This window comes from Cupressus sempervirens, chromosome 9, assembly GCF_028749045.1.
Source record: "Cupressus sempervirens isolate cs-2001-9-10 chromosome 9, ASM2874904v1, whole genome shotgun sequence".
NCBI classification, from domain to species: Eukaryota; Viridiplantae; Streptophyta; class Pinopsida; order Cupressales; family Cupressaceae; genus Cupressus; species Cupressus sempervirens.
Window position 1 is genome coordinate 764481993 of NC_143126.1, and position 19440 is coordinate 764501432.

At 31.6% G+C, this 19440-nt stretch overlaps 1 pseudogene; it reads left to right on the forward strand.

The window, feature by feature from the left end:
- The first annotated feature begins 4365 nt into the window (after positions 1-4365).
- Positions 4366-19440, forward strand: part of LOC149540931 (serine/threonine-protein kinase VPS15-like) — an 88759-nt pseudogene continuing 73684 nt past the window's right edge.

Consider the following 19440-nt stretch of genomic DNA (forward strand, 5'->3'; position numbering starts at 1 on the left):
CACTTTTGAGATGATTTTTTCACCTTTTGATGACCTTTGTACTTGGTTTGACCAAACTTTGACTAGCTATAACTTTTGCGTACGATCTCCTTTTCTACCCATTCGAATTGCATTGGGTGCATAATTTTGAGGACTTAAAACTTATGCCATTTATTGGAGTTTTGGAGATACTTCAATTTTTGGTGAAAATATCCCTTGGATTAGGGCTATGGTGGTACGCTAATTGAAGATGTCATATGGTCAGAAGGCAATTTAAAAGGCTCTACCAAAATGCATGGTGAGATAATTTCAAGGATTAATATATTAAGTATAGATTAATATATTAAGTGTATATTAATGTGCCAGCATATGGTCATAAAGGAAAACTTGGAGGCTTACGATGCTACGGTGGTAAAAATGGAGTATTAAGTTGAAATTTAAATATTTCAAATGGAAAATGAAAAATAAAGAATTGATACATGTCATTAGCGGGTTGGCGCAAGAGAAAATGAAAATGAAATAAAATCAAAATTCAAAAATTTCAAATGCATATGGAAAAATTTGAATAAATTTTTAAGTTTTTATATAATCTGAGCTCTGTTCATAGCCCAGGAGCCAAAATTTCAAATTGGTTTCAAGGGCACATTTTTTATCCAAAATATGCAGCGCAACATACCGTTGGAACTAGGAGGAAATGAAATTTCTGAATATGAAGTCAATTTTTATACAGGTGCTCACTAGTTCATGCTATAAGTAGATTTATGTTTTCTAGGGCATTCTTAGCAGAATGGGAAAAATTCATCATTGATCATAAAAATTGGTTAGAGGGTAGATATGAAGACTTATTGAAGCTTGAATGTGGGAAAAAACAATTTTGAAAAGATTATATTGCATTCTAGAGGCCATTTAATGGATTTTTTCTTTTGGCCTTGATAAGTGGTTGTTGTTCCATCAAGTATGTCATATACATTATGCTTTTGGGAGCCCAAGGGGTAAAAGATTTGATTCACTAATTGTAGAGAGAGATTAGAGAGATTCTTTTAGCTTCTTGAGGAGGTTTTTCAAGTGGACAGATGTTAGACATAGAGTAGATCCAATAATTCACTCCTCTGTATTATTCTCTTTCTTTCTCATTTGGTTGGTTCCAATTTTAGAGAAGTTCCTCACTACTGTGATACTAGGTTGGCAGTTTTCTCTGTGATACTAGCATGGTTCTAGTTTTCATTGTGAAACCAAGGCTTTTGTATGTTTTGCTTCTTGTCTATTGAGGTGAGCTCTAGTAGTGAAGGCCACACATCCACTTCTATGCAAATTTTCAGTTCATTTTCATGTGTTGTTATTCTGAGATGAATGGAGATTGGTGTTAGATCATGTGAAGTATGTTGAGTTTCATTTAGTGTTACTAGTTTATGTATTTAGTCTTTCCAAGGATGAATATAAAAGGGGATTTAAAATGAATTATCTGAGTTTTCTTATTCTATCTCCTAATTCTTCACATGCTATTGACTTTGAGATTAGATGAATAAGGTTCATTTGATTTAAGGTAGCTTGGATGAGTTGTATGTCAAATCTGTTGTTGCTTTTGATTCAAGGGGTCAAGTAAATGATTCAATGTTCTGATAGGGTTTCTGGGTGTATGGAGGGGATATCTCATAAGAATGGAATTTGGGGATTTCAGTTGACAAACTTAATTGTAAGGAAATTAAGTTAGGTCATCCTGCTAGTAATGACTCTATGTTTCAATGGATAAGGTATTGATCACTAAATCAGATGCAAGCTAGGGTGAAAGTTATTTGCACAAACCATATTAATCAAATCAATTCAATATTCCATGTTTTGTAGTGGGTTGAAAATAATTAACCCTCACTTAGCTTATGAGTTCATAGGTTATGAATTGTAGCTATTTTGTTCCTATGTTATTGCATAAGTATCATAAGATAAAAGAGGTTTCATCTGCTATTATTAGGTTCAAATTTATGTTTAATTGCATGGGTACCATACATCAAAACCTTAAGGTTAACCCACCTAGGTCTTGTAAAGCCCGAAGTGAAGAAGGAGTTATGCCTTATAGTTGGCCCAAGATTGCAGTCAAGTGTATCCATCATGGGAATTTTCTAGTCTTACATGCATTGGTCTAGTTTCTTGGTTAAGTTTTCAAAACTGTTAAATCAAAAGCCAACAAGATGGTGACTTTGCTAGGGAGTTGTGTTGAGATTCATGATAGAAAAACCTTGAAACTCTAAAGGGATTCAACACAAAAAAAGGAAAGACATGGAGAAAGTTTTATATAGTAGTAAGTTGATTTGTTCAATCCATTTCCTTGCTACATTTTTATGTTCCCTAATAAGCTTTATTCTCTTACAACAATAGTTCTTAAATTGGATGCAAATTTTGTTGAGAAGTGAGTATGCCTTCAATGAGTTCAATTTGGTGAGAGTTGCTATTGTAATTTCAGAGTCAAGAAGGTTATGTTTCATTTTTGTGTAGTAGTTTCAAATTCAAGGTAAATATGAAGAGGTGTCTTCTATCTGCTATTGTTTCAAGTCAGTTTGTGGTATCTTCAAGACTAATGAAATTCATGTCTCACTTAATGTGAGTGGCAACTCAAAGCTAATCTCTATACCAGTGTAGTTCTATACATGAATTGTGATTAGTTGTTGTAGGAGAAGAGTAGATTCAAAGAGGTTGAAACATTCAAATGGTTGGTAAGATTTGTGATGTGTTGGTTCAAACAGTTTAGTAAAGAACTAATGAGATTTTGGATTTATTGTTGTAAATAGTGGATAGAGAACTTTTAGCCATCTAGATTTTGAGGTATTTTTATTTTTGTGTATTATCTTTTCAAAAAAATTGATTGATTAAAAGGAACTATTCTCCATCAAGTGAGTTTCAGCACTAAGAGGAGGAGAATGGTGTGATAGGTTTTAAATACTTCATGAGAATAAGTTTTAGCTTGTAAAGTTTTGTGAAGTGTTTGAAGTGATTTATTGGTAGAAGGTTACAAGCCTATTGCAAATTACTAATTAGAATTATTGGTGAATGAGTTTTGTATCTTTGAAGAATGTCAAGTTTCCTTTCATCTAGTATGTAGCCTGTTAGTGAAATTTCTACATCTATTTCTACCAAGCGATATATGCCATTATGTTTTGATGGTGTTCATGGTTTTTTGAATGTTGGTCCTAATGATGTTGGAAATAAATTGCCTAATTTTAGTGGGAATATCTTTTTTAAGCTAGTCATCATGTCGAGTTTTTTAGTGATTTGATGGGTGACTATAAGATTTCTCATGAGGATTTGCACATGAAGTTATTTGTTCAAACTTTAGAAGGTGATGCTAGAGACTAGTTTTCTTTTCTACCAACATGTTCTATTTCATCTTATAGTGAGTTGCATTCCGCGTTCATGGAGCAATTTGGAGAAAGAGTAAGCATATTTGACTCTTATGATAAGTTCTTGAAGATTCATGTTAAGTGTGATGAACTTGTGCCTCAATTCAATATTAGATTTGTAAAAGTTTTGAATGATATCCCTGATTATTATAGACCTAATGATAAAATGTGTTTAGTTGTTTACTTTGATGCATTTGACAAGAAAATGAACTATCTACTAAGGGATAAAGAACCTAGGACATTATATCAGGCTTTTATGACTGCTATAGAGATTGAATACAATCTGAAATATGGATTGACTAGAAGTCATTTTGCTAGAAATGTATGCCGATATAATGTGTTTGAATGAAAGGATGAATGTGGTGTTGATGCTTCAATTCCAAATCAACTTATCAATACCCCTGTTGTAAGTTTTAATCAAGTGGAAAATTTAGATCAAACTGTGTGTATAAGGAAGGTTAGTTTAGTTACAAATGAAGTTACACTTGTTCTTGATGCTACATTAGTAAGAAGCATTTTAGACTTTGATAGGGTTGAGCACTATGTTGATTTTATGAATCAAGGTTTAGTTATGATAGTAAGTTCTCATGATAATTATATGTATGATGACATAACTAATGCTTCAAAATATGAGGTTGCTGTACCTAGATCTCAATCTTGTGCAAGTGAGGAGGTTGAGAATTATGTCTCTAATCATGAGTTTGATATTGTTGACACAACATGCCATGGAGATATAACACAAGATGAAAAGTGTGAATCACATTTATCTTAGCCACAGGCAAAAGAGTAGAGCACACATGTTTGTAGTGTTTCAACAATGGATGATAAGGTGGATTCATTTGATCAATTAGATAGGCAAGAAATGATTTCTTTTATTCATAGATTACATTATGTTGAGAATGTTATAAAATCTAAAGTTGAAAGATATTCATCTCAATATGAGGATGAAGAAGCTGGAAGTGATGTGTCAAGTGATGAAGGTGAAGTTGTTGATTTGATGTATTGTGAAGAAGCCTCATGTGAAGATAATGACGAGAGTTGTGGCTTGAGTCAAGAAGAAGACAGTGATAGTACATGTTCATCTTCCTATGAATTAGATGTGACATTGGAAGAAGAAAGCAATGATGAGAGTGTAGTTTCGCATGAAGATGAAGGTATGATTTCTTGTTCTAAGTCTAAGAATGATAATATATCTCAGTTTTTATGTTATACAAATTAATTTGGATATGAAGAGCTTGTGAGGGATTTGTCCTCAAAGTTTGAAGATAAAGAAATGGTTGATCAATTTTGATGCTAATGGGTTTGAACATGGAGTTTTGAGTGAAAGATTATTAATAGGTTTTATGTTAGACAATGAGGTTGTAGCATATGGTAATGGTTTTAGTGATGAGTCATGCCCTATTCATAGAGTTCATCCTAAAAATAGTAATGAAGGTGATGTAATCATTGATACTATATGTGTGGTAGATGGAGAAGAAAGCAAGTCTTCATATGATTCTAATTTTTTGTCATATGCTATAAGTTTTTGTGACAATACATTGGGTAATGAGTTCAAAGTGTACACTAACGCTTTATATGATGAAGATCCTGATGATGATCAACCCATATTTTGTCCAAATGTTCAAAGAGGATCCTTGCATGGAGTTATCAATCCATTGTTTGAAGAAGACATGGAAGTTGCAAGTTTAGTTGAGCTAGATCTAAATGATGACACACTATCATACTGCTGTAGAAAATTAGAATATTGTCCTTCCATATGTGATACTAAATTTTCTAATGATGTTGCATTTTTTGAGCTTGAAGATTAGGTGTTTGATGGAGTTGTCTTTGAAGAGAAGCTGACACTTCATAGTAAGTTTTATGATGATTCATATGAGGTAAAAACTAATCAGCATTTCAATTGTGAAGATACATCAAGAGGTTATGGAGTGATTTCAGATTTTGATGATAATTTTATGTGTGAAAATAAATTTGATTACTCATCTGAAATCTAGTTGGCAACATTTGAGGAGATGCAAAGTCAAGGTATGAGCGATATATATAACTCATTTGATGAAGCTGAATATAAGGCCTTTGTATTCTCGATTGATGATGCTCATGAGTCAATTTTTAAAGATTAGTTTCAGTTTGATGTTGGTATTCATGAGCATGCTAACATTCTTTTTCATTGTGAGCAAGAGGTTGAAGTTGTGCCAAGTTTTTACCTACACTATGAAAGTAATGGTGATGATTTTGTTTTTCCAATTGAAGAAATGAAAGATGTGTGTCAAATTGGTGAAAATGATATGAATAATATTTCCAAATTACCTCATGAGAATGCAGATGAAAATTAGATTTATGATAGAGGTAAGATTTTTGTTGAAGTTTGGTGGCTCGGGGTCATCGTTTGTACATAGTAGGAGTAGTTGTTTTCTGCTTTCAATAAAGCTATTCGAGGAGAAGTTTTGTTGTCAAGTGTGTGGTCTTCTTCTCCTAGATATCTAAATCCTTTCTATGACTACAAGGGACATGCATCCCCAAATAGATCCACTAATGGGACTCAAAATCGAAGACCCAATTTTGAGTACTATTGAGAAATCAAGCCCTATAAATGCATATGTACCCAGCTATCCATTTGAGGCTTGTAAGGTGTTTAATGTTTCTAACACCTTCCATGTAGAATATCCACTCATTCCATGATGATTAATTGCCATTCCAAGTCATTTCGTGAAATCTTGTTTTGAGCAATTATCAAATCTGCATTTTCACCTAAGTGCCAAACAACGACAGGAGCCTATGTTTGCCTTTAAATATCTTTAACCCAAATTTTTTTTATGTCCCACCACTTTGGGGATATTTAATATGCATATCAAAGAACCTATTTTCCAAGTTTCAAGTCATTTTGAATCCATTTGATTAGGTTTCAAACCCCTCAAAGTTCGTAGTTTACTATTTTCATGCATTTGCAAATTGTTCAAAATTTTGGAAGGCCCTGTTTGACAAATTATAACTTTTGACCAGTCAACCCAAATAAGAAAATTTATTTTGCATCATATTCTAGGGGTTAGAGAATTTTTATGTTCCTAATTTGAGCGAATGATGAATCTGTTTGATCAGTTTTCAAACATGATTTCATTTGCAATTTATAAAGTTTCATTGGTGTCATGAAATGCAAAATGGTTGGTAGCCCTATTTGGATGTTATAACTTTAAATCAATGATTGCCTATATCAAATGGTTAATTCCCCTATGTTCTACTCTGAAAATACTTTAAGTGTGACAATTTTCAAGTCTTGACAAATCCGCCTGCACACTTTACCAAGGCCATTCCATTTGTAAAAAAATACTTTTCTACTGATGTTTCTAGTCCTGCAAATCTAGGTAGCCCACTTTGACCACTCACCAAACATGCCCAATTATTCATCATGAGCCCAAATCATAGATCCATCCTCTTCTCTTGGCAGTGAACTAGTACCCTAGTTTTCGTGCCCCCAAATATTAGTTTGCCTAGTTTTCAGAGCCAAAACCAAACACAATTTCTAATTTTTTGACATGTTTATTTGCAGGTGAATTTAAGTAGGAATGTTTGAAGGTCGATATCTTTTGACCTTGATGTCATCATGCGACGAGATTTTTCAAGCCTGTTGAATATGTCAGAGAGGCAAGATATCTAGAGTTTCAGAGCCTAACCAGTTGTTTATGTCAATTTTTAAAGTCAGGGAACAGACCCTATTGGCACAAGATCACAATTTGCATAAAGTGGGTAAATGAGTTTTTAATGATCAAATTTATGCTCAAAATCAACTTCAGACAAGTCGAGGTGATCATTGGATTAGACAAAACAAAAACTTTATTAATGATGAAAGATTGAATCAACTAATATGCACCAGAGTGCAAATGTTGAACTTGGTGCAAACAAAGTTCCAAAATGAGTTGTGAATGATTCAACATTCACCTTTAGGGTTGTTTTGGATTTTATAGCAAAAAAAAACCTCAAAAAATAAATTTAAGCACCATGCATATCGAACAACTAAAATTTGTATTTAAGTTTTTTCAATGTTTTTAGCCACTAGACCCATGGGTGCTCAAGCCCTGTAGAAGTTGACAAGAAGCCAACCATAGGCTTCCAAATAAGCATGGAAGCTGGAGATATCAAGTAACCAAGTAAGAAAATTGTGCACCAATTATTTTCAATGCATCTTACAAAAGAGATAAGAAAAAATTGCAAAAGAAGGATTCTGAATTCTTATCTATGTATAGACAATGTATCTTAAACAACACATCATCTAGGAAAAGAAAAGTAGGGGCTTCTGATTAAAGAGTCAAAATTTTTGAAAATGAACTTTTGGAAAAAAATTTAGCATTAAGGTTTTAACAGTTTAAACCTCCTAAAACATAAAGGCAATAGAGATTTAAAATGTTGCTTAAACAATTTAACACCATGAAATAAAGGGAAATCAGAAAACAATTGTGTTAGGTAATACCTATTTAAAATTGCAAGATTCAAAAATATTACAGGTGCTTGGGTCTGTAGTTCGACCCATGTCTTCAATAGACTGCATATATGGGCATTGCCCACTAATTTTGATGTCGTTTTAGATCAATTTGAGGGTTGTTATTGCCTTGGTTTTGGGGTTGTTTTCATGACATTTGCCTTCTGGAAGAGCTACCTATGAAAAGGTACATGCAAGAAACACATTGAAAGCATAGACGCCTTGATGAAGATGTCATAAATTATGTCAATTTATTTTCTATAGGAATGGCCAAACCACTGGCAAAAATTAAATGCCCAATAAAAAATGGGAGTTAACTGATAAATTCAAATTTAATAGAATTAATTGATAAACTCATTTTCTACAATTTTTGCTCGAACTCATCTTCTTCTACAAGTCAAACATTTTCAGTGGCTTCTTGGTTAAGCCACAAATGTATCTGGTACCAATAATTCGTAGAAAATATAAATTAAATAAATTTGTACTTGTACAAGTCTAGTGTACTTGAAGTGACAATTGTTCAATGATATTTAATTTATTTGACAAGAGCTCTTGGGAACTGGAGTCATTTAAAATGAGAGTATCCATGAAGTTGAAAAATGGAAATCATATAAAGAGAAGAATAATTAAAATAGCTTTCGTGTTTGTTTTATTTTAAAAATAGTAATTAAATATGTGTGGAAGGAAATTAAAGCTTAATATTATTTTAATATTTATTTAAAAAAAAAATTTTAAGTCAATATGTTATTTAGTTTAAGTGCTCAAAAACTACTTATATCTATTATAATCACTTTTAAAAATTATCTAATTTTAAATAATGTGTTAACTAATTTTTACTTTTAGATTTATACAATATTAAAAATATATATTATTTTTAAAAACAAAGTTATAAGTTATATATTATTAAAAGAATAAGGCAAGAGTCTACAAGACAACAATAACTTGTGTGGGAGGTCTTGGGTTCGAATCAACTCAAGATTAACACATAAAAATAATTAATTACAATAAATAATAATAACGAATCTAGACTTCAACCTATTATCCATATATATATATATATATATATATATATATATATATATATATATATATATATATATATATATATATATATATATATATATATATATATATATATATATATATATATATATATATATATATATATATAATTAAAATAACAAATTTAATTAAAGATATATTTTCATAAAAATAACTTTTACGTAAATTTAATTTAATTTTTAAATTGATTTAAAACTTAACAAATAGTAAAACTTTAATTTGTTAAAAATTGTACACTTTCAAATTACACAAATTATAACATTCGACTTTAAAAGTAAAAACATTAGGTAAATTCTTTATAAAAAATGGTATAAACTACTTAAATGCCCCTTTATACATTTTTTTGTTTAAGTTAAAAGTTAATAATAGTAGTTGAAGTACAAGTGGCTACAGCGAAAAGTAATTTGTTCTTATTTCTTTTTCTTTTTATTTTTATTTTTTCAACTTGAAAAAAGAAAATTGGTTCTAGACCAATGAAAAATGAGAAATTAGATTGTGAAAATTGAATTTAAAAATACACATCCACAAAATCTTAGCTTTTGATATTTTTAGCTACCATCAAATTAATGCAGGGATATAACGAAAATATTAGCAAGGACTACTAAATGCAGAAAAATGTGTGTAATCTTATTGCTGCATAGTTATTTCGATTTACTATTAGTTGTGATAAAACACTAATGCATTCAGTTTGGATTTTTTTTTTTTAATCATTTTGAGATCACATTGTTGATGTTCGTGCTTTGCTCGTCGACAAGTGATTTGTTTTCTTATTGCTTTTGAGTTTGTCACTCTATCTTTTACCAAGTTTTTAGTAATCCATAACTATTTTCATATTTAAAATGTTTCAAATTTTTAAAAGTAATTATATGTGGGTTCTTTGTTGATGTGTTTATTATTAGTTGTAGCCAAAGGTAGGTTACTATTGCTTTAATTATATGTGGGTTCTTTTTTGATGTGTTTATTAGTCCATGCCTTGTCTATAAGGCAGGGAACTAATGTTCTCGGTGGTGGTGCATAATTCATTTTTATAACTGAGGTCATTACTTTACTAAAGTTAAAAAATGATTTATTTTTTAATTAATTATTTCTATTTTTTCATTGGCCAACTCCATTTGTGCTAGGGATAAAATTGATTTGCTGAGATCAAAAATTAGAAAAATAAAACTCTAGAATGTTCTTGAATTAGTCTCATGTTGATGATAATTTAATAGATTGCATGTTGTAGACACCTAAATTTGATTACACCGCTTTGGTAATCCTATTTAGTTATCTCTAAAGGCATCATTAATTAAATTCCTATTTATTTAATCCTTTGCCATCCCCTAGCTGATTAATTTAATTAATCATCTATAGTCCTAATTGATACATCAAATAACTTATCATTTATCAATTAAATCCTATTCTTCTATCTAATTCCAAAATCCTCATTTATTAAATAAATCTATTTGATAAATAAAGCCCTGAAACCTAATAAACCCCTAATGTGTTCCTAAATCCTCTATTTAGCCTAATCCACCCCATCCACCCATACTAACCAAGCTTAGTCACTAACTCACCCACCCTCATGAATGCCATCCACTTGCAAATCTCTAACAAGCCTAATCTAATCCTAAACCATCTCTAATCCCCCCCTTAACCTTGTCACATTCCCTAAGAAAGCTTAAGACTTTCCTAAGCCAAGCAAAGTCAACAATCTCAACTCCCCCCAAAATATCCCAACCACTAAGCCTTCAATACTCTTACAAATCCATAAAGACTCTTACAAGCACATTCATTGCTCTTACAAGACATTTATGAAGCATCTTTACAAAGATATTATCCCTTGAGCCTCCTTTGTTGACTCATCCTTGCCCCTTCCTCCACCCACTCACCCTGTGACATGTGTCACTCCCTGGTTGGTGCTAAACAAGCACAATCCATGTGCTCCCCTTTGAGTGCATCCTAGCCCTCCTTAAGCTTTCATCTCTCCTTGCATCTTAGCCCTCCATCCCTCAAGCCCTTAGCTTATAAATTGAATCCCCTCCCAAGCCATTTCAACAACAACCTTTGAGCTAAAGTTATAATGCCATTTTAAGACCAAGTTTTACAACAAAGCCATCATCCACACCCAAATCCAAATCATCCATTGAAGCCATTTTGAGCATTTGAGCATACATACCAAACCTATCAAATAGACTCATCCTCAAATCAAGAGAACAATCTCATTGAGAGAGCCCCTTAATGGCTCACATTCTCATTTGAGTTCTGTTTCCTCTTAGTCTCTCTTAAAGTTTATATTAATCTTTGTTAGTTAATGCTTTGTTCCTTTAATAGATTAGTATTCATTGCTAACATATTAGTGTATACACATGTCACTTCCTTCATTAAAATGAGATCAATTTAGTCTGAACACCATACTGCTTACAGAGATCAAACATAAACTAGAAAAATAACGAGCAATAGTAGCCTGGGCACAAATACCTCAGAAATGACATTCATTGAAATTTTTTTTGTCAAAAACAGGTAGTCTTGAGATAAAAACCCATGATTACTATTCATAGGAAAATATTATGAATCAAAGTTTTTTCTTAGCAACAATTTTGCCCGCCTGCTATGTCAATCTCTAGTGGTACCACTTACAAATCCCAAAGGCATTCAACCATTAAAAATAGTAAATAATAAAATCAAACATTGTGCTTTCTCACAAACTTAGATTGTATCTACCTCATCAAATCCCCCAAGAATAATTCAAAATAGATGAGCGTCAAATCTAATTCTCACAAGAAAACAAAGCAGATGTCACCCAAATTCATTCCTTCCCATGCTTAACTAGGTTTGAAAGAAAATCTATTTAAAAAACACCAATAATAGTTTTTGGATGATATCTAGTGCAATGAACATACAAAAAAATGATAAACTATCATTGGCAAGTGCAAATGAGAGTGCAACACACAAAGAAAGGCACTAAATTCAGGGAAAGAAATAGGAAAAGTAGTAAATATAGCATGGAAATTAATTTAATTGAAGTGTTTTTCTCAACTAAAAACTATGAAAAGAAGGACAAGTTGAGAAAGATCATTTAGTATGTGTCAGTCAAAAAAGTGCCGCCTTTAATTTTTTGGGGCACTATTACTATCATTTCTTTTCAAATGTAGCAATATTTGTGGATTGGCATGGAAAATATTCCTAATTAAGTTGCATGGTAATTAATTAATTTGGTGACAATACATTTGAATTGTTACTAAATTCAAGCATTGTGCATCTTTTTTATACTTAGCTAATTATTTAGTTTGACTGCTTGCCTCACTCTTACCTTAATAAGCTTTGAAAAAAAAAATCTATTTCTATGTAGTATGGTCTTAATTATTAGTAAGGGTATTTTTTTTATAAATTTATTTTAGAGAGGATAAATGTGGAAACATATTGAACATTTTGCTTACATATAACATACCTAAACAATACTAATTAAAAAAATCAATAACTATATTCAAATATAACTTATTGTTATGTCAATTTAAGACCATCAATTGTATTCATTTATTAACATATAGAATAGAATCTATAATAATAAATATAAAATAGTTAAAAAAATTTAAAAATATAGAAAACTATAACTATTAACTAAATTATATAAATTTAGTAATTTACGAGTACGAGTGACGATAACAATCACCACCACCACAACTTCTATTGTCTACAAACCTAAACCCATATTCTACTTCCCACAAAAGGCAAGGACTCTAGCTCCTTCAGAGCTCTTGTTATTACTTACTGCCAAAGGTAGGTTACTATTTCTTTCATTCCATTCAATTCTTTTTCTAATTTTTCATTATTTTTTAAATCACATTTTTCATTCATTCTATTGGACCATACTATTTTTGGTAGGGAGAAAATTCAATTTTTTTACAACAAAAATACAAATATTTTCTAATCATGCATTAATTATAACTTTATCTTTTTCATTAATTACAACTTTATCTTTTCCACATTTGTGACAAATTGATTATATTTTCAAAAAGGTAATATTTTTTATCTTCCACCTTACACCACTTTGAACAAAAATGAATGTCTAATCAAATATTATTTATCACAATTTATTTTTCTTACCAAGTTCAAATATAGAGTTAAATGTTTTATATTTCTTATTAGTCCCACTTTTTTAAAGGCAAGACTATCTTGCCAAGTGCAGGTGGCTCGTCAATGGTGCATTGGTGGCCACTGGGCAGTGCCCATTTAAAATGCTTTTAAAGCATTTTTTGTGATTTTTAAATTATTTTTTTACTTTTGAAATCTATACGACCCTCAAGAGGCCAATTTTTTTTTCAAAGGCTACTGTGTCCAAAATCATTTTTTTTTTAAATATGAATTTCAACTATACTAGGCCTTCTAAGCATGATGGTGACATTCATTTTTCCCCACATTGCACCAAAAAAAGGTGCCTCCTCCAAATTGAAGAGAAAAAACCACAAAAAGATGAGTTTTTCATCTTTGAATGACGGCTTCAAGATCTCTAGACCAGACAGTAGTAGGAAAGCTTTGATACCATGTAGAAGTTGAGAAAACCAACTTCATAGTTTGCCAAGAATACCTACATGCAAATGACCTGTTGTTGAAAGAAAACCAAAGAGGGAAAAAACATGGCTTAGAAATCTCAACAGAGTAAGATCAAAATGTATTCCAAGATAATGAAAAATAAATTATAAGAGTTCAACCTTAAAGGTGAACGAAACCCTAGAAAGGGAAATACAACTAGTTTGCACAATATAATTAATGTAAAATATTAATTATATGCACCTAAGAGATAGCTTAAGTAAACTAGAGTAATGGACAACTTAATTAATTAAATCAAGATGTTCTAATTAATAAGCATAAATAAATAATTAAGCTGAGAGGCTTCTACAATGGGAGCACATTTCGCTGTAAACAATCTAACATTTTTAAAAAATTTGACAGGTAGTTGAACAGTTATACCACGTCCTTTATTGAAATTCCATTCAGACTTGACCAGCAATGTTTAATATTGATGCTTCCCATTCCCTCATTAACCACATTGTATTTTTGGTTTGAAGGATTCGATATTTCCAAACACTAAACACGCGTCCTACAAGTACGTAATTTCAAATGTCAGGTAATTGCAAATGTCAGGTGAAGCCGAGTCATCATCAAATAACAGATTATTGTTGATAATGTAAAGACACATTTAGACGTTTCTAAATATATTTCTTCATCATTCACTCCAGTAAGAAGAAAGCCAATAATATGTTATGACAAGAAAACCAAACATCTTGCCTTATGCTCCATTTTTACGCGTTACATGTTTTCAATTCTTTGAAGTTGAACCATCACACATCAACATTAATCTGTTATGACAAGAAAACCAAACGTCTTGCCTTATGCTCAATTTTTACATGTTACATGTTTTCAATTCTTTGAAGTTGAACCATCACACATCAACATTATATATGGCAAGAGCCTATTTTGTTTTCTATTGAACATTGTATTGAACGACAGGATCAATATTCTAATTTCTATTCAACATTGGATTGAGTAACAGGATCAATATTCTAATTTCTATTCAACATTGGATTGAGCAACAGGATCATTATTCTGAGTATGTATGTTTATGTGTTTTGATTTCTTCTATTTAAGAAACTTTTATTATGTTGTCTTTTCTTATTTTCAAAGCTCTATAATTTCCTTAATTTTTCTTAGAAACTTTGATAGAATAGAAATTCTTCTCAATCAAAAACATTGTAGATTTGTATTTCTTACATTTTAGAAACTTTTATTGTGTAGTTTTTTCCTATTTTGAAATCTGCATAGTTTCCTTAAATTTTCTTAGCTTCTCAATCAGAAACATTGTAGATTTGTATTTCTTCCATTTTAGAAACTTTTATTGTGTAGTTTTTTCCTATTTTGAAATCTGCATAGTTTCCTTAAATTTTCTTAGAAACTTTGATAGAATAGAAATTCTTCTCAATTAGAAACATTGCAGATTTGTATTTCTTCCATTTTAGAAACTTTTATTGTGTAGTTTTTTCCTATTTTTAAATTTGCATAGTTTCCTTAAATTTCCTTAGAAACTTTGTTATATTAGAAATTCTACTCAATTGAAAAATTGCAGATTTCTTTCTATTTCTTTCTCTTCATTCAAAACATTAGATTTTTAGAATTTAGATATTATAGTATTAATTAATCTAACTTTTTTATTAGATTATTTGAATCAATGATTATATTCCTCTATCTATTATTAAAATAATATTACAAAGCTATTTGAAAATGGAAAACGCATGATAGATGATTTGGACACAAAGCTTTCAAAGTTTTAGGTTTTAACCATGGGATATATAATTAAGTTTCTAACATCCTTCTTTCAGAGCTAAAAATAGTAGGATTAATAATTTGGTTTAAGAATCTAGGAAGCCGATTAATAATGGTAATTGTTTGCAATTTTTTATAATTATATGTTTTACAATTTTTAATTTTTTTTTAAATAAATAATTTGTTGTCAAGAAATATATTAGAATAAAATTATGATTTATTTAAATTAATATTCAAAATATTTTAACAAGAATAAAAATGTAGTAGTAGATGGGTTCATTACTATTGAGAGTGGTGTTTCTGAGTAGATCGTCAAGTCAGGAGCAGAGCTCATTTTAGAGATTCCAATCAGATTGGTAGGGTAAGAAAATCCACTCATTTATGTGCCTCTATAATTGGTTTTTGTTCTAGAATGAGCATTTCATTGTATCTGGCTGAGAGGTGAGCTACGAAGCAAAATTTCTTCCTAGTACAAAATCTGGTTACATTGTGATCATTTACAAGGTCAGGAAATTTGCCCGTAATGATCGAGCCTGTTCGATAGTTGTTTAAAATTGTTGTGGAACTCGAAAAGGTAGCAGTTTTGTATAGATTCGTTTTGGTATTCTTATTTGTGATATGTCAACTATGAGTGGAGTTGAAGGTCATGTAAATTTTAATTAATTTTGTAAAAGAAGAAAACAATCAATAGTTTGTAGATTGATGGTACATAATCAAGTTTTGAAGCTCTACAATAATAATAGTATATTCTCACATGTAACAGATTTTCAATGAGAGTACAATTTACAAATTTTCTATTAATTTTTTTCCAAGCATAACATGGCATCTACATTTGAGTTTTATGTACCATAGTAAAGGAATGAGTTACAACAAATATATGTTGTAATATTAAACGTCCACTTTCTATATTGATTCTATATATTTCTCTTATACTTTTTTATAAGAATTTGTTTTTCTTTCAATTAAACAAACAGAATATTAGAAAGATATATAGATATAGTAAAACTTTTTACTTTTCTAATTGAAATTGAAGATGTTTCTAAAGAAGTGAGAAACTTTTTCTTTTTTCAATTGCAATATTAGAAAAATATCATGTAAATAAAAAATATAATAACAACTTTATATTATTTTTGAGTATCTCATTTTTAGAAAGTTTAGAGAAGATCTAAAAAAGCTTATAGGAAAATAAGATATTTCTAAAAAATTACATTGCATGACATGTTTCTATATTTTCAACTACGTGATGTTTCTTAGATTTGAAGATTGTGTTGTTTCTTTAAATATCAATAATTGATAAGTTGTTAACTTTTTTAAAATTTAGTTTCAAATTAATTTATTATTAATAATTTGTTATGATTATATTGAATTATTAATTCTATGATATTTCTATTATTTTATTATTTAAAATATAGTGTTTCTATGATGTTCTATTTTTATTTCTAAACTTTACATATTTTGAATTAGATATCTCTTGGCTTAATTTAAAAAAATATAATTCAATTTTGTAATAAATAATTAAAAACTAAAATGATCATTGATTTTGATTTTGATATAAATATTTAATCTATTTTAAAAATTTAATTAGAAATTTTATATAATTTAAATAGACAAATATGAGAGAGAGGTAAGAACAAGGGGAGAGGGAGGGTGTGTGTGTGTGTGTGTGTGTGTGTGTGTGAGAGAGAGAGAGAGAGAGAGAGAGAGAGAGCTATTAAAGAAACTATTAAAGAAAAGTAAGTTCTATTAAATGTACTTGATTCTATATTTTAGATATATAAATGAAATTAATAAATATAGAGAGAGGGGGGGGGGGAGTGGGGAGGTTGTACATTATGAGTGTGAGGCATGAAGTAAACACTATGTGAGAGATAAAGATGCACGAGACAAAGAGAGCATATAGTAATAATAAGAGGGGACATGATAGAGGGTGTGTGCATGTGTGTGTGTGGGGGGGGGGGGGGGGGGGCATGAGAGAAATGAGGGTGACATAGAAAGAATGTGAGAGATAAAGAGATATGAGGAGGGGACATGAGAGTGAGATAAGAGGAAATATGATGAGAAACATGTGCAAGAGATATTGTGAGATAAAGATACATGAGTGAGAGATATGGGGTAGATATAGAGGGTAAATAGGGGGAAGAGATTGTGAGAGGAGGCAAAGGAGAAACTTAAAGAGATTAAGGATGTAGAGAGGGAGTGAGATGAATTAAAGATAAATGGTAATAAAGGATAGGATATGGTAAATAGGGGTGGAAATAGCAGAAAGGGCAAAATGAGGGAAGTTATAAGGTAGAAAGAGACAACATCGAAGGGGAGAGAGATGAGGTAGAGAGAAAGAGAATAATTAGGGCATAAAATGGATGGAAATGATGAAGGGGGAGGAATTTTTGAGATAATGATGAGGGGAAGAATTTACACACACACACACACACACACACACACACACACACACACACACACACACACACACACACACACACACACACACACACACACACACACACAAAGAGAGAGAGAGAGAGAGAGAGAGAGAGAGAGAGAGAGAGAGAGAGAGAGAGAGAGAGAGAGAGAGAGAGAGAGAGAGAGAGAGAGATGTGGCAAGTAGGGATGGATGATATAAATGAAATTAATAAATTGGGACAAACTTTAGAAATGAAGTCAAAATTAACAAGTAAAGTCAAACCTTTGAAACAAAATCAAGCATGTGTGTGAGAGAGAGATAGGGAGAGGGAGAGAGGGGCGGCAGGAGATGTAGATATGTAGAAGGGGAGTAGGGAAAGATGAGCTAAATAAGAAAAAGAATAAATAAGGCCCAAAATAGATGTATACAATGGTGGGGAGAGCAAGAGTATGATGGACAATGATGGATAATGAGAGTAATTATGGAGGGAGAGATGTATTTATGTAGAGAGAGAGGGGGGGGGGGGTACATTATGAGGGTGAGGCATGAAGTAAACACTATGTGAGAGATGAAGATACATGAGACAAAGAGAACATATAGTAATAATAAGAGGGGACATGATAGAGGGTGTGTGTGTGTGTTTGGCGGGGGGGGGGGTTGTGGAGGGGGGCATGAGAGAAATGAGGTAGACATAGAAAGAATGTGACCGATAAAGAGATATGAGGAGGGGACATGAGAGTGAGATAAGAGGAAATATGATGAGAAACATGTGCAAGAGATATTGTGAGATAAAGATACATGAGTGAGAGATATGGGGTAGATATAGAGGGTAAATAGGGGAAGAGATTGTGAGAGGAGGCAAAGGAGAAACTTAAAGAGATTAAGGATGTAGAGAGGGAGTGAGATGAAGTAAAGATAAATGGTAATAAGGGATAGGATATGGTAAATAGGGGTGGAAATAGCAGAAAGGGTGAAACGAGGGAAGTTATAAGGTAGAAAGAGATAACATCAAAGGGGAGAGATATGAGGTAGAAAGAAAGAGAATAATTAGGGTATCAAATGGATGGAAATGATGATGGGGGAAGAATTTTAGAGATAATGATGAGGGGAGGAATTTTAGAGAGAGAGAGAGAGAGAGAGAGAGAGAGAGAGAGAGAGAGAGAGAGAGAGAGATGAGAGAGAGAGAGAGAGAGAGAGAGAGAGATGTGGAAAGTAGGGATGGATGATAATTAGGGTCCAAAGGAGATGGAGATATGATGTGTGTGTGCAATAGAGAGGGTGGGGAGAGGTGATGGAAAAAGGGGTGGGGAAGATGAGTTAACTAGATTCCAAAAAAAATAGATTTATATGTGATAAGGAGAGAGGAGAGGGATGTGGGTGATACATGAAGTAGACATTGTGAGAGAGGGTAAGATATAAAGATACATAATATAGATAGAGTATACAATAGTAATATGAGGAGACATGAGAGAGAGGAGGGGACATACATGTGAGAGAGTGAGAAAAGAGGATATAGGACAAGAGACACAAGGTTGACATAAATAGATAAATTATGAGAGGTTAAAGTGCCTTGTGAGTGAGAGAGGGTGAGTATGTTAGGGGGGATGACAATTGTTGAGAGGAGTGAGGGGAGGGAGTTCAAGAGTGTAATTAGGGAGAAAGAGAGAGGGAGAGAAGAGGGAGAAGCTGAAAGACATGACATAGAGATTAATAGTGACTGGGGGGATGAAATGGTCAGAGGGTGTGGGTAAAAAAGAGAAAGATGAAAGAGTGTGAAGAGCTGAGGTAGAAAGAGACAACATAGCTAGAGAGAGAGACGAGGTTGAGAAAAAGAGAGT